Source organism: Amia ocellicauda, chromosome 11, assembly GCF_036373705.1.
Source record: "Amia ocellicauda isolate fAmiCal2 chromosome 11, fAmiCal2.hap1, whole genome shotgun sequence".
Classification (NCBI taxonomy): domain Eukaryota; kingdom Metazoa; phylum Chordata; class Actinopteri; order Amiiformes; family Amiidae; genus Amia; species Amia ocellicauda.
The window spans coordinates 2,129,791-2,145,345 of record NC_089860.1 but is presented as its reverse complement, the minus strand read 5'-3'; the positions used below and the strand labels follow the sequence as shown (position 1 = coordinate 2,145,345).

The following is a 15,555-nucleotide window of genomic DNA, read 5'->3' as shown; positions in this document are numbered from 1 at the left end:
GACGGACTTGTCCACTCCTGAAGAGGCACGGATGACAGTTTTAGATGTTCAGAGGGTCTGCTCCGGCTCTGTTGCTGAGGTATAGACAGTTTAGGCAGACTTGGGGTATAGACAGTTTGGCAATACACGAGGCCAGACACATATATATATATATATATATATATATATATATATATACAGTGAGGGAAAAAATTATTTGATCCCCTGCTGATTTTGTATGTTTGCCCACTGACAAAGAAATGATCAGTCTATCATTTTAATGGTAGGTGTATTTTAACAGTGAGAGACAGAATAACAACAACAAAATTCAGAAAAATGCATTTCAAAAAAGTTATAAATTGATTTGCATGTTAATGAGGGAAATAAGTATTTGACCCCTTCGACTTAGTACTTGGTGGCAAAACCCTTGTTGGCAATCACAGAGGTCAGACGTTTCTTGTAGTTGGCCACCAGGTTTGCACACATCTCAGGAGGGATTTTGTCCCACTCCTCTTTGCAGATCCTCTTCAAGTCATTAAGGTTTCGAGGCTGACGTTTGGCAACTCGAACCTTCAGCTTCCTCCACAGATTTTCTATGGGATTAAGGTCTGGAGACTGGCTAGGCCACTCCAGGACCTTAATGTGCTTCTTCTTGAGCCACTCCTTTGTTGCCTTGGCTGTGTGTTTTGGGTCATTGTCATGCTGGAATACCCATCCATGACCCATTTTCAATGCCCTGGCTGAGGGAAGGAGGTTCTCACCCAAGATTTGACGGTACATGGCCCCGTCCATCGTCCCTTTGATGCGGTGCAGTTGTCCTGTCCCCTTAGCAGAAAAACACCCCCAAAGCATAATGTTTCCACCTCCATGTTTGACGGTGGGGATGGTGTTCTTGGGGTCATTCCTCCTCCTCCAAACACGGCGAGTTGAGTTGATGCCAAAGAGCTCGATTTTGGTCTCATCTGACCACAACACTTTCACCCAGTTCTCCTCTGAATCATTCAGATGTTCATTGGCAAACTTCAGACGGGCCTGTACATGTGCTTTCTTGAGTGGTAGGACCTTGCGGGCGCTGCAGGATTTCAGTCCTTCACAGCGTAGTGTGTTACCAATTGTTTTCTTGGTGACTATGGTCCCAGCTGCCTTGAGATCATTAACAAGATCCTCCCGTGTAGTTCTGGGCTGATTCCTCACCGTTCTCATGATCATTGAAACTCCACGAGGTGAGATCTTGCATGGAGCCCCAGACCGAGGGAGACTGACAGTTATTTTGTGTTTCTTCCATTTACGAATAATCGCACCAACTGTTGTCACCTTCTCACCAAGCTGCTTGGCGATGGTCTTGTAGCCCATTCCAGCCTTGTGTAGGTCTACAATCTTGTCCCTGACAACCTTGGACAGCTCTTTGGTCTTGGCCATGGTGGAGAGTTTGGAATCTGATTGATTGATTGCTTCTGTGGACAGGTGTCTTTTATACAGGTAATGAGCTGAGATTAGGAGCACTCCCTTTAAGAGAGTGCTCCTAATCTCATCTTGTTACCTGTATAAAAGACACCTGGGAGCCAGAAATCTTGCTGATTGATAGGGGATCAAATACTTATTTTCCTCATTAACATGCAAATCAATTTATAACTTTTTTGAAATGCATTTTTCTGGATTTTTTTGTTGTTATTCTGTCTCTCACTGTTAAAATACACCTACCATTAAAATTATAGACTGATCATTTCTTTGTCAGTGGGCAAACGTACACAATCAGCAGGGGATCAAATACTTTTTTCCCTCACTGTGTATATATATATATATATATATATATATAATTATGGTGTATACAATCTTTTAGTTCCTCTTTAGCTGCAGACCTCGTAGCACACACACACTTTGGGAAAAACAACTCCCGCATTTCTCATTGATACTTTTCATAGTACACTTTTAAATACTTTTAATTCCCCCTTTTACCCAGCTTTTCTCATACATCCTCTGGCATTGCAGACCTCCTCAATCTCCCTCCAACTCTCAATAATCCATCCTACATGATCGGATCACGTCTAAAGATGGTGCTATTTCTATTGTTCATCTTCCTCCAGAGCAGCAATTTCTTGAGGGAAGCATTGGCGCTGGCTTTATCTTATATCTTATAATAGCTTCCTCAGTTTGTGCCACGTCCTCCACAGATAAATCTGCCCTCCAAAGGATGCTCTGAACCTTTTAATGTGTTTGTTTATGTTTAGCTTGTCTTTACATTGTGCTACTTCCTATCTCTTCTGACAGAGCTGTTTTAGAACAAGTCTTATTTTAAGGAGCCAGCCTTCAGCTCTCTTTAACAGGGTTTCCGCGGGTCCTTAAAAAGTCTAAAATCCAATAATCCGAATTGATTGGATTATGAAGTTAACATTACTTTTATAAAGTTCTAAACTTCAGTCTTGCTTTTAAATATGGAATTTTGGAAAAAAAAATGTATTAATCACACTGTAACAAAACTACAAAACGAAACCAACATGGAACCAATAACCACTAATGCAAACTGTGCAGCCCGTCAGAATTTATCGGAGCACAACCAGGTAGTGTGTCGCAATGTGGTGTGTAGGCTAACATGGCGCCTCCTCCCATCAAAAAGATAGCTACTTCTAGAAGTAATAAGTTAAAATTGTTTCTGTTTAACGCTACTTTCATCTAATATGGGTAAGTGCACGTTTAACAAGATCTGGCTCAAGAACAGTGCATTTAGTGCTTTTGGTTGAAGCCTGTTGAAAATAATGAATTAGAAGCCCGCTGCACCTTGTGCAAGAAGTATCAAACAGATGAGCCAGTGATGCCTTTCCTCAGCAAAGATTTGGCTGAGTTGATCAAGGTAATGATTTATATAGGAAGCACTGCACATTATCATCACAACTCTTGTCAGTACTGATTAGGCCTAATTGATGTGTACACTGTGTTAATGAAGAATAGGTAAATTCTTCAACCTGTGTTCATGCATTAGAATTATGATAATGTCGCTTTATGATAAATGTCTTTATTTACTTTTATTTACTTTTGACAGGGTCTACTAACCAAACTGGATGTAACTGACAAAAAGAACTGGCTCCAACCACAGGACACTGACATCAGCTTGGGTGCTGAGTCAGTCCTCAAGATAGTGTGATAATTTAGAAAGATCATTTTATAAATTATGGTCAGGATGCAAGCAGCAAATATAATTTTATTGTACATACTATTTACGGATTATTATCCCCCTGTCAGAGCACCAAAAGTGTTGAGCTCAGAGTCCTTGAATTTAGAAGGGACTGCATGCAGGGACTGTCAAACATCGTGAGAAAAGTTCAGGAGAAGAGCCCCCTCAAGTATCCAACGGTTAGGCAGATGGTGTGTCTGGACCCCTCTGTCATGTTCAGAGACCCAGACAGGTGCAAGAGACAGATGAAATGTCTTGTTCAGACATTTCTGCAGGACAAACAGCTGGCAGGAGGTGATTCTGCTGGTAGGAAAGGTTCTGGAATAGGCTATGAACTAAAGCAAGAGGTCCGCACTCAGAAATATTCTGAATATGTATTTGAACTGTTAAGCGTAGTGCTGTAAACACAGTCAGTTACGGCCAGACATTTTGCTCCACCTTTAAATAGACAAGTAATTAGTAAAAGGCCAATCAGAGACATAAACATTTCACATAATTGTAGTAGTTTTTCTACAAGTTTCTCAATTTTCAGTATACCTATAATTTTTTTTTTCTTTTTTCTCTTTTTCTAATCAGGATAATATTTTTGAGTGTGGATTGTCATTTTCTGTTCTCATGGTACTGCGCCTGTTCTGTGTGCAGTGGCTCACTTGTTGTATTGGAATTGGCTTTGAAATTGTTCACCATATAACTAAATGTAGTCACAGTGATTTTGTTCACCATTATAACCATTAAAGGTTGTTGATATAATGTAATGATTTATCAATGTATTTTTCTTCACTTTTTCTTTTTCATCTGTTTTGTTATAGGTGATGTCATTCTCCAACAATTTGAGGCCTTCCTGTCCCTTGAGACCAGAAGCTAGGAGTTCCTCTCCTTCCCACAGATGCAAAAGAGGCTGGACATCTTCTTGTGTGGTTTCCATACAAAGCTCTATCCAGAGCTTTGCGCTTTCTGTCAGAAGCTGCTCATTTTGTTTTAACCCACTGATCATTCTGATGCACAGGGCCAGAAGAGAAAGTCTACAGAGGATTACCTGGAGGTACTAAAAAAGAAAAGGAAAACCATCCGAGAGGTTTCTGAAAGTCTGGCCAGAAGACGCAAACAGGTTTGCAGAAGAGGCTGAGGGTAAGGCTGGCAGTCGGATGGCCCAGCTCATAACAAAGTCAAATGCTCTGAGAAGAGGCTGCAAGGAAAAGTTACCTGAGCTTAAGAACACTGAGGAGGAGATTGCAGCCAAGGGAGAAGAGCTCAGATTAATGTATCCTAGTTCTTGTGTACACACACACACACACACACACACACATTACAGTTCTGTGTAGTCATGTTGAATGTGAATAAAGTGGAATGTGTGTGAATGGGGTTTTAGATCACCCCAAGACCCAAAACAAAGACAGATGAAAGTCAAAAATAAATGTCACACTTTAAGGGGGTCAGTGTGTACACGTACACAACTACACCACCTCAATTTATTGTGAGAGAGGAACTTGTGACACCTCTTCACTCTCTCTCCCCAGGCAGGCTCAGTAGAACACCACATCACGAACGGGTAAGTATGAACAGTTTATTGTTAAACACACACAACACCAAGGGCAGGTCATCAAGGCTGTAATCAATACATACACTATAAATACAATACACAGGGAAATCACTACAAATACTGAAACTTAAACTAAAACTGGCCTTTAATAAAATGATGGGTGAATAAAAGCTAAAATCCCTAACCTAACGAAACACAAATAAATGATAATTAAATACTAGTAAAACTATCTAAAAACGAATTTCCCCTTTCAATAATCACAATATAGTTTAGCAGCAGTAATAACCACCACTGATTTGGTAGTGATGTCTATTAATAACTTTCTCTTTGTCTCATTAGGAAGGCAGCAACACCGCGAACCACACCAGGTCAGGGAAATGCGTGCCCAATTAATGACGACTTTCTTTGCGGTGACTCTGGAACTAGTAGCAGTCCGTAGACACAGATTACTCCCCAAAGTCAGGCCCTGCTTATGTTATCATACTTGTGATTCAATACATATATTTAAATTATACTTCTTTATCAATTATATACATTGTTTCTTTGTTTATTGAATGTTGATTCATGCTAGTAAGTAGATCTAAATATTTCAGATATCTGAAGTGAAATAAGAACACTTACACATTGACTTCCATTGTTTTGTTTCAGTCAAAATGGGTATATTATTGAATTGCAATTTCAAACAATTTAATTTTGCATTTTTCATGTATGAAGGCAAATATTGCTTGTGGGTGTGTGCTATAAACCTTAAGCATGATTACATAATACAGTCTGAAAGTAAGTTTGTATTATACAATTATATAAAAGTCATGAGGATTCATAATATATTAATTTGTAGCTGAGAAAAACTGACAGTAAGACACATCCAAAGAAAAACAGACAGCTACATGGACAAATAAATTCACTGCTAAAAATGCACCTCCAAATTTAAGTTAAATTATACCAAATTTGAGAGACAATTACTTAAAATAAGTTAAATATTTGCCAGTGCAGTGAGAAAATGCCACTTGGTTATCTTTCTTGAAATAAGACAAACCAATAGGAAAACCCCTTTTCTTTAAATAAATCAGGAGGGACCAATGTTATGCATTTCTATCAAGATTTTAAGTAATGCAGTGAGGAGAAGATGCTCAAAAAATCAATACAAAAGTCTCTCTCTTTATAAAGTAGGTTACTATACCTGCAAAATTTCCTATTTTAAGGTGTTATATCCAAGTAACATTTCACATGATAAACTTTCCCTTAATACATTTACTCACCTGATTCTTGATAAGTAAAGTAATCTCAAAATACAAATGTTAAAATGTATAATCTAAATATAAGAGAATCACACTTGCTCAGATTTGCATTTCTTGCAGTGGTTATCAAATGCAGTAAATATATGTTTCCAAAAACCTACTCTTTAACCAGTAGATGGCACTTCATGCTTATAATCAGCAGCAAAAGTAGAGCTGGGCTGTTTTTCTTGTTCTGGTTTGCTGCAAACTAAATGGCACACAAGGCTCAGCTGCAGTGAGGATTCACAGCACAATTTCACACTACCATTGTTCTGAAAGATAACATTCCTCTCGAGAATTATTTTTTCTGGGGTGGTCCATGACTTCAAGTATAATGAGCATTAGGTTGGGGTTCATTTTATTTTAAATTATTATACTATACTGTAGAAGTGCAACATGTAAAATGTTGGTCCCATGTTTCATGAGCTGAAATGAAAAATCCCAGACATTTTCCATACGCACACACACTTATTTCTCTCAAATTATGTGCACAGATTTGTTTACATCCCTGTTAGTGATCATTTCTGCTTTGCCAAGGTAATCTACCTACCTGACAGGTGTGGCAAATCAAGAAGCTGTTTAAACAGAAAGATCTTTTACACAGGTGCACCCTGTGTTAACCTTTAATGCAACATATTTACATTGGGACTGGCATAGTTGGAGTATTATTAAGTCTAAAAACTTGGATATATGCAATGTTTATTATTATTATTATTATTATTATTATTATTATTATTATTATTATTATTATTATTATTAATGTAATGTTTTGTTTCTTACCTGTCAGGGGACTACAGAACAGCTATTACTTAAATCTGGTACTTAGCATAGTTTCTCAGTACTCTGAGACTTCTGTTATTGTTGTGCATGGTCACTGCTAATAAATGTAATAAATACCAATACATTAATTGTGCTGGGGACAATAAAAGGCCACTCTAAAATGTACAGTTTTGGCACAGATGTCTCAAGTTTTGGCATGCTGACTGCAGGAATGTTCAACAGAGCTGTTGCCAGAGACTTAAATGTTAATTTCTCTACCATAAGAGAGAAAGAGAATTTGGCAGTACGTCCAGCTGGCCTTACAACCACAGACCACGTGTAACCATGCCAACCCAGGACCTCCACATTCGTCTTCTTCACTTGAGACCAGCCACCCTGACAACTAATGAAACTGTGCACAACCAAAGAATGTCTGCACAAACTGTCAGAAAATGTCTCAGGGCAGCTCATCTGTGGCTTGTCGTCCTCACCAGGGTCTTGCCCTGACTGCAGCTCTGGTGGACACTCCTACAGTCAGCATGCCAATCGCACACTCCCTAAAAACTTGAGACTTGAAATCCATAGATCAGGGCCTAATTAATTTATTTAAATTGGCTGATTTCCTTATATGAACTGTAACTCGGTAAAATCTTTAAAATTGTTGCATGTTGCATTCATATTTTTGTTTGTTTTGTTTGTTTGTGCATATTTGAGATCACTAATTGACATCAGTGGGCAATATTACAAATCTTCATACAGTACAGCTACAAGCAAAGACTTAGCATCACACATGGATAACAATGCTGCTAAGGATGATGCAAAGCTTTTGCCCATGGTTTTAAAGAAAACCAGAAAATCTAGTTAATTGTATGTTTTTCTTTAGGGTCAAAATTTAATAATTTGGATAAATCTGATGATGATAATGCATAGCTGAATTACCAAAGAAATCAAGTAGGATATTTAACAAAATGCTACATGTATGCATGCTGAGTGATGCAAGGTAGCTCTATAGAACTCTGGCACTCCCTGGTGGAAAAAAATATGTATTATGTTTTCAAGTCATGCCTCCATTCAGTACAGCACTGACTGGCAATTATTTTGACATGGTAAGAGAAAACTATGAAACAACCCTTCTTCTGGTAGCCATACACATTTAAGCTGTTGCCTTTCCTTTCTACACTCTATACAGTGTTTTGTTATTGCTTGGATAGAAAAGGTCTTACTAGAATAGTATATTACTATGTATTTTATAATCAAAACAAAGTCCCACCATTATATAACATACAAACACAATAAACAACAATAATAGTAATACAACAGAAAGAGACACATACACGTCACATGGAGTGTGAAAGTGCAGACCTTATTCATGTGATTTCCATTTGGTTTTTACTTATTGGTTGTTTGACCTGGTTTGAAGTGTTTGTAGCGTAAGGTACACTTATAAATTTCAATTTAAGAAGTGAATTTATAGTATCACCTTATCACAAATCCTGGAATCTTGTAGAACTCAATTTCTGTAATAATTGGACACAGACACCAATTCCAAAGATATAAATTGTCTAATTTATTTAAAAACAAAGACTAAATGTAGCACTACACTAATTATACAAAAGGGAAAAACTAATTAAAATTCAACTCTAGATCAACAAATCAAAGACAAATCACTTCCGTGACCAAATCAAAGACCATGGGATCGCATATGATAACACACAAATCGTTAAACAAAAAAGGTTATAAACACATTGACTACAATACCGGTTAGTAAAACGAAGGTGAGTCTCTCGTTAGTATTATTAGTCAGACATTAAATAACTACGCAGGTTAGTATTTATGTCAGGTAACTTCTCGTTATATATATCAGTCTCATTTACGTTTAGGTGCCGAGAAAGATCCTATCATTACTTGTTACCACAATTTCCCTTAACTGATTATTATTCAATGATTAAGGATAGGCAGGGCCACCAATAATCTAATGTCTATTAACTTGTGTCAATTTCAGACTAAACAGTTAAACAGGAATGAGAAGATATTTCTCGGCGTTGACAGATTTTATTTCTAAAATTATCAACAAAACAGTTTAATGCAACACACATTTATATTTAAGAAAACTAAATGATATTACACATTCTAGAGTTATGGATCACAGATTAACATTTCTAATTGATTTCTCAAATGTCATGAATCATGAACTCCAAACTGTTAAACTTATCTGAACTTTGTCGCAGAGAGGCCTCTCTATCTTCGGGCTCAGATAACAGCACACGGCACGAGGTTCGTGTGGTTGGAACAAAGGCAGTCCGGTTCGGCTTTGTCCAAGAACTTCCACTCAGTCGATGCACCTGGAAGTTGGGGTTTCGCGAATGTAGAGTCTTTTCCAAACAGATTTTCCACTGGTTTGAAGGCTCCAAGGTTGTGCACAAAATCTTCTTTGTAAGCAGGGGTTCCACCGTAGTTACTTGAAGACGAAGTCTTTGAGGAAAGCAGGGCCCTGTTTGTTCCAAGGTCAAGTTTCTTAAGACTCAAATAGCTATTTAAATGACTGACACTTTCGTATACAGTCGACTTAGTCAATTGTCCAGCTGTAAAACTCCACTGATCAGGTGGGCACAGGCGGGCAGTGCAGTCTGTAAAGTTCTTTATTTAATAAAGTCCTTTAAAAGAATTCTTCGTACGGCTCAATCTCCTTCTCCCAGTTTAACTCTTCTGTTGCCGGCAAAGACTTGGTTGGTTTCTGGTTCCGGTTCGGGCAACAGAGCTACAGGTTGAGCTGTGGCAGCGAGTTACTGGTTCAGGTGAGAGAGAGAGAGAAAGAGACTGTGCGCTGTTCTTTATAGTCTGTCAGATCAATAGGTGATTGGTTCTTGAGTTTTTGAGATTGGATTTCGGTTTCAGCCCCCAGTGTCCTATTGGAGAAATGCCGGTTGGCCCGGGTTCATAGCTCTATGTCAGGATTTCGGCTCTCGTCCACTTCAAAGAGTTTTTGTATTACCTACAGGCCCCTTTCTCCAGACATCTCATAGCAGGATTCCAAACTATTTGGCCTATTCTCGGTGCCATCCTCCCCAAAACTGTCATTTTGATGTAAACCAGTTCCAAGCTGATGAGTTAAGGAAATCTGATAACTTTGGGGGGGAGAGGTCTTCTTTAGATCAGTGCTTCAGCTCAGAGCTAAAATGCTCTTATCAAAATACACCCAACATAACGCTACATGTTATTATTTATTTATCGTGTTTTGGTCTGATCACTTTTTTGAGCCCTTGCACAAATTGCACACACCTGCACTGATCAGGCAGTGTCCGCTTCACTCAGCAAATATATGCACCTGTTCCTCTTTATTTTGAATCAAGGATCTCTGCTATAAAGCATTAGTTGAACTGTTCAGAGGAGTGCAGTACTGTGGGCAGCAAAGAAAGGGCAAGCAACAGATGAAGCGAGGGAGAAGCACAGAAAAGTACAGAGGTGGACAACAAGACTGAAACAGGAATGGAGACACAGCTTAATAGAGAGAGAAGTACAGCTTTATGGTGCTAAATGGAATTGTATCAACAGAGTTAGATATTGGTAAAAGACTAAATAAAGAACAAGCCATTTAAAGTAAAAAGAAAACTTTATACATTGATTTAAAGCCTCCACCTATCAAAGTGAAGCTGTCTCTGCCTTCCATAAGGGCTCTGACTTTGCAGTAAATGTCTGCCTGAAGTCTGGAACCCATAGACATCACCAGATGCTGGTCTCCTTCCCTGGTGATGCTCTGCCAGGCCTGTACTGCAGCTGTCTTTAGTTCCTGCTTGTTATTGGGGCATTTTGCCTTCAGTTGTGCCTTAGAATTCAAAACAAACCAATCAGAGAGCTAGCAAAAACATTAGGTGTGGCCAAATCAACTATTTGGTACATTCTTAAAAATAAAGAACGTACTGGTGAGCTCAGGAACACCAAAAGGCCCGAAAGGCCCACGGAAAACAACTGTGGTGGATGACAGAAGAATTACTTCCCTGGTAAAGAAAAACCCTTCACAACAGTTGGCCAGATCAAGAACACCCTTCAGGAGGTAGGCATATCTGTGTCAAAGTCAACAATCAAGAGAAGACGTTACCAGAGTAAATACAGAGGGTTTACCACAAGATGTAAACCATTGGTAAGCCCCAAAAACAGGAAGACCAGATTAGAGTTTGCCAAAAAACTTCTAATGAACCCTGTACAGTTCTGGAACAACATCCTATGGACAGATGAAAAAAAAATCAGCTTTACCAGAATTATGGGAAGAGAAGAGTATGGAGAAGGGAAGGAACTACTCATGATCCAAAGCATACCACCTCATCTGTGAAACATGTTATGGCATGGGCATGTATGGCTGCCAAAGGAACTGGTTCCCTTGTATTTATTGATGATGTGACTGCTGACAAAATCAGCAGGATGAAGTGTTTAGGGCTATATTATCTGCTCAGATTCAGACAAATGCTTCACAACTCATTAGACAGCGCTTCACAGAGCAGATGGACAATGACCCAAAGCATACTGTGAAAGCAACCCAAGACTTTTTTTAAGGCAAAGAAGTGGAATGTTCTGCAATGGCCAGTCAATCACCTGACCTGAATCCATTTGAGCATGCATTTCACTTGCTGAAGGCAAAACTGAAGGCAAAATGCCCAAAGAACAAGCAAGAACTAAAGACAGCTGCAGTACAGGCCTGGCAGAGCATCACCAGGGAAGAAAGACAGAATCTGGTGATGTCTATGGGTTCCAGACTTCATTGACTGCAAAGGATTTGCAACCAAGTATTGAAACTCACAATTTAATTCATGATAATGTTAGTTTGTCCAAATACTTTTGAGCCCCTAAAACTGGGGGGACCACATATAAAAATGGGTGTAATTCCTACACTGTTCACCCAATTTGGATGTAACTACCCTCAAATTAAAGATGAAAGTCTACACTTAAAGGACATCTCATTTCCTTTCAAATCCATTGTGGTGGCATAGAGAGCCAAAATGATGACAATTGTGTCACTGTCCAAATATTTATGGACCTACCTGTACCTGTGGGGAGAGAAAAGCAGAGCAGTGCATTAAGGAAGAGCCGCCACTGAGTGAATGAATAATTTAGAATTGTTTTAGTGGAGCCACAGAAACTTATCATACTGGCTCTTGACACCATCAGTTCTCTCCACCCTTGAACTGCAACGTGTCTCCAGCTGGAGAAGCTGTCCTGGATAAAGGAAGGGAGATCGGCTGCAGAGAGCCACCCAGAGGAGCCTTGATGCCCAGTGCAATAAGACACTTACCTGCTCTTTTCGTGGAAGCTTGGGACTCCTTCTGGATCGACTTGAAAAGAGAAACCAAGAGACTAATAGGCACTATTGCACTTTATTTTTTCTATAAGCCTGTTTACTGAATTTCTGCTGTTTTCTCATATTAGGGGAACTATCTTTTTATTTTATTTTATTAGGTTTAAATGTAGTTTTGTTTGTTTACTTTAGTTATTTTTCCATTAGGTTAGGGTTTAATACAGTTTTAATTGACACGTTTTATTAAAGGTGATTTTAGCAGATTTTTAGGTTTAGATATATTTCAGCTTTTGTATCTGGGTTATTGTATTGAAATGCTCTGCATTGACATTGGAACGTTTGTCCTGTATAGTGTGTAGAATTAAAATAAATATGTTTTCCTTAATTGAGCTTGTGGAACCTGCACAGGGAATGGTGGTTACCCATTCTCATTAAATATATGGTATGGCGTTGTTGTGATATTACACTATGTTGCTGCCTACCTGTGACATACACCATTAATACAAATATGACTAAACACCGAATTGAAGTTATGCTAGGAGTGATGGATTCACTTTGTACCCTTGTGCCCTCCAGGGGTGTCGCTAGACTTCAGGCTTCAGGGGGGCTATGAAATGAAGCCGAGGCCCAGGATGGTGTTTTCTCTGGTAAGAGTTGGGGGAGGGGGAGGGGTGTGCTGACAGTGTTTTCTCTGGTAAGCGGGGGGAGGGGAGAGTGCTGACAGCGTTTTCTCCAGTAAGAGTGGGGGTAGGTGGGGGGGTGCTGACGGTGTTTTCTCCGGTAAGTGTCTGGAAATTCTTTGAAACTATTTTTTGGGGGGCTGAGAGACAATACAGGGGGGGGCTGACGCTGAAGCCCCCCTAAATAGGGTCTAGCGACACCCCTGATGCCCTCCCAGCTGGTGGACCCTAACGCACCTGTTCAAGATGACTAATCAGTGTAAATGTTCAGTTCTCTAGTGCCTAAGGTTGCAAAGGGATGGTCTCTGGATGACCTGCTGGGTACTTCAATGTTCTACATTTTTCTTTTAACGTCTTGAGTAAATGTCTTATTGAATGCTTAGATGTAACTGTGTTAAAATGGTCAGGGAGTGATACATTTGCAAGCTTATTTTGACAGCTTTTAAAATTAACCCTTGCCCATGACAGGCCAATGTCCAGTACCTAATGGAATTGTTGGCCATTCTACAAGGAGTGTCTCCATGGTTTGGACCTTCAATTTAACTTCTATCAGTCACATCTGCAACATACACTAAGGTTTTCCTCCATCACTTATACAAGGCTTCTATTTTCTACTTGACTGTGGCCCCTGGATTCAAGATACCACTGTTGACCAAACTGACCATCTTTCAGTACTGTTTTCTTCTTTCACCAAACTGGTCCTCTTCATGCGCAAGTACTGGTTACTCACTGTAAATGGCTATTGTTCCATGTTTTATTGGGCACTCTTATTTGTTGCCTTGCTGATCCCTTAAGGGGATAAGACATTCCACTACTGCCTGCACAGCAACAATTTCAAGAATAAAGGGAACGTTTAGTATACATTATTGATGTAATTCTATGCTAAGTAAAGGAGAATCCAATGATAATGACTTATGTTCCCCTTTACCCTCACATGCCAGAGCACTCTAATTATGCTGAATACACCAAAAGAGAAATCACTTGTCTGTGTTGTCTAATAGGAAAAATAAAGGAAGTTTTTCTGAAAGTTGTTTACAAAGTTTTTTTTCTTTTTTTACATTAAACACAACATAAATACATAAACTGTATAATGTCTGTCTTTATAAAAAAACTATATTCTGGACCGGAGCAAAGGGCTAATCAGATCTCACTCCCCTATTACAAACACAGTCCACAGTCCATGTCATGCAAAATAGTGAGTGAGGTTTCAAAGTTGTCAAGGTGTTAACTATAGCAAGAAGAATTCAAGTTGTTGTTTAATAATCTGCAGCAACAGTTTGGGCAAGTATAATGTAAAATTTGCTCTTTAAGAGGGTAATTAAATAATCATAATGAATAGACTGAAATTTAAGAGTATTTAAATGCCAATTTAAAGTTTTAAATTATGCCTACCTGAAAACATTTGGAGATAAATAAAGATTTTACTGAGTTACAGTTCATATAAGGAAATAAGTTAACTGAAATAAATTAATTAGGCCCTAATCTATAGATTTTAAGTTTCAAGTTTTGAGGGAGCATGCAATTGGCAGGATTGCAGGAATGTCCAGTAGAGCTGCAGTCAGGTCAAGACCCTGGTGTGGAGGACAAGCGGCAGATGAGCTTCTTTGAGACAGTTACTGACAGTTAGTGCAGAAATTCTTTGGTTGTGCAAACTCAGTTTCACCAGTTGTCAGGGTGGCTGGTCTCAGACGAAGAAGCTGGATATGCAAGTCTTGAGCTGGTGTGGGTACACATGGTCTGTGGTTGTGATGTACTGCTAAATTCTCTGGTGGCGGCTTATGGTAGAGAAATTAACGTTTAATTCTCTAGCAACAGCTCTGGTGGATATTCCTGCCACTTGCACACTCCCTCAAAACTTGAGACATCTGTGGCATTGTGTTTGGAGAGGCCTTTTTATTGTCCCCAGCACAAGGTGCAACTGTGTAATGATCATGCTGTTTCATCAGCTTCTTGATATGCCTCACCTGTCTGGTGGATTATCTTGGCAAATGAAAAATGCTCACTAACAGGAATGTAAAAAAATCAGTGCACACAATTGGAGAGAAGTAAGCTTTTTGTGTGTATGGGAAATTACTGTGATCTTTTCAGGTCATGAAACATGGGACCAATGTGATGATGCCAAAGGGGGGAACAATTGCCACCGTCACGTGACCATGTCACCCCAATTTGATTCAAATGAGGACAGGGTTTCACTATTCCCCCCTCTCCCCACGCAGGCCTTAGCAGATCCCAATGTACACACCAATATTTGGAGTTGCAAAACAAATTGTTTATTACAGTGGCTGCCGGGTGGGGCACGAAGTCTGCCGGGCTGGAGGCCCTATTACTGACAATAAAACTAACTAAAACTGCCTTTAATAACGGGCAATTGCACTAGCAATCATTACAAAAAAAGAAAAAAACTAAAATAATATGTTAAAAAACTAAAACTAATCCTAAAAATCCTTGAAAGCTAAGCCTGTCCTGCCCCCCCTCCAAAGTCAGAGTCCTGGGAATATGGTACAAATACTCTTAGCCTCCAATGTACATTCAAGGTTGTAGAAAATAGAGGTCTATATAAGACTTGGCCGCACGGGGTCCCCCTTCCACGGTGTTGGCCTCTGGACCAGGCTCTGCAGTGCCACAAATCCTGGGGTAGGAGGGGGCAACTGTTAATCAATAACTATGATGTGACCTCTCCCACCTTGGAACAAATGCTGGGAGGGACTTCTGCAGCATCAGGACTCATAAAAACAGCCTTGCTAACATTTGCTTGCTTAACAATCAATACAATTGGCTCTATTGACATATTAGTATTTCAAACATTAATATAAAACATGCTCTGTTGGCAATAGAGTGAAGCGGAATGAATCGTGTTTGTCAGT

General features: G+C 39.3%; 1 long non-coding RNA gene across 1 annotated transcript; it reads left to right on the top strand.

Annotated features, from left to right (window-relative positions):
• Window positions 1–3,965: 3,965 nt before the first annotated feature.
• Window positions 3,966–5,219, top strand: LOC136762760 (uncharacterized). Its single transcript, XR_010820884.1, has 3 exons — window positions 3,966–4,276; window positions 4,666–4,697; window positions 5,028–5,219. It is a non-coding gene; the product is annotated as an uncharacterized LOC136762760 (long non-coding RNA).
• Window positions 5,220–15,555: the final 10,336 nt, after the last annotated feature.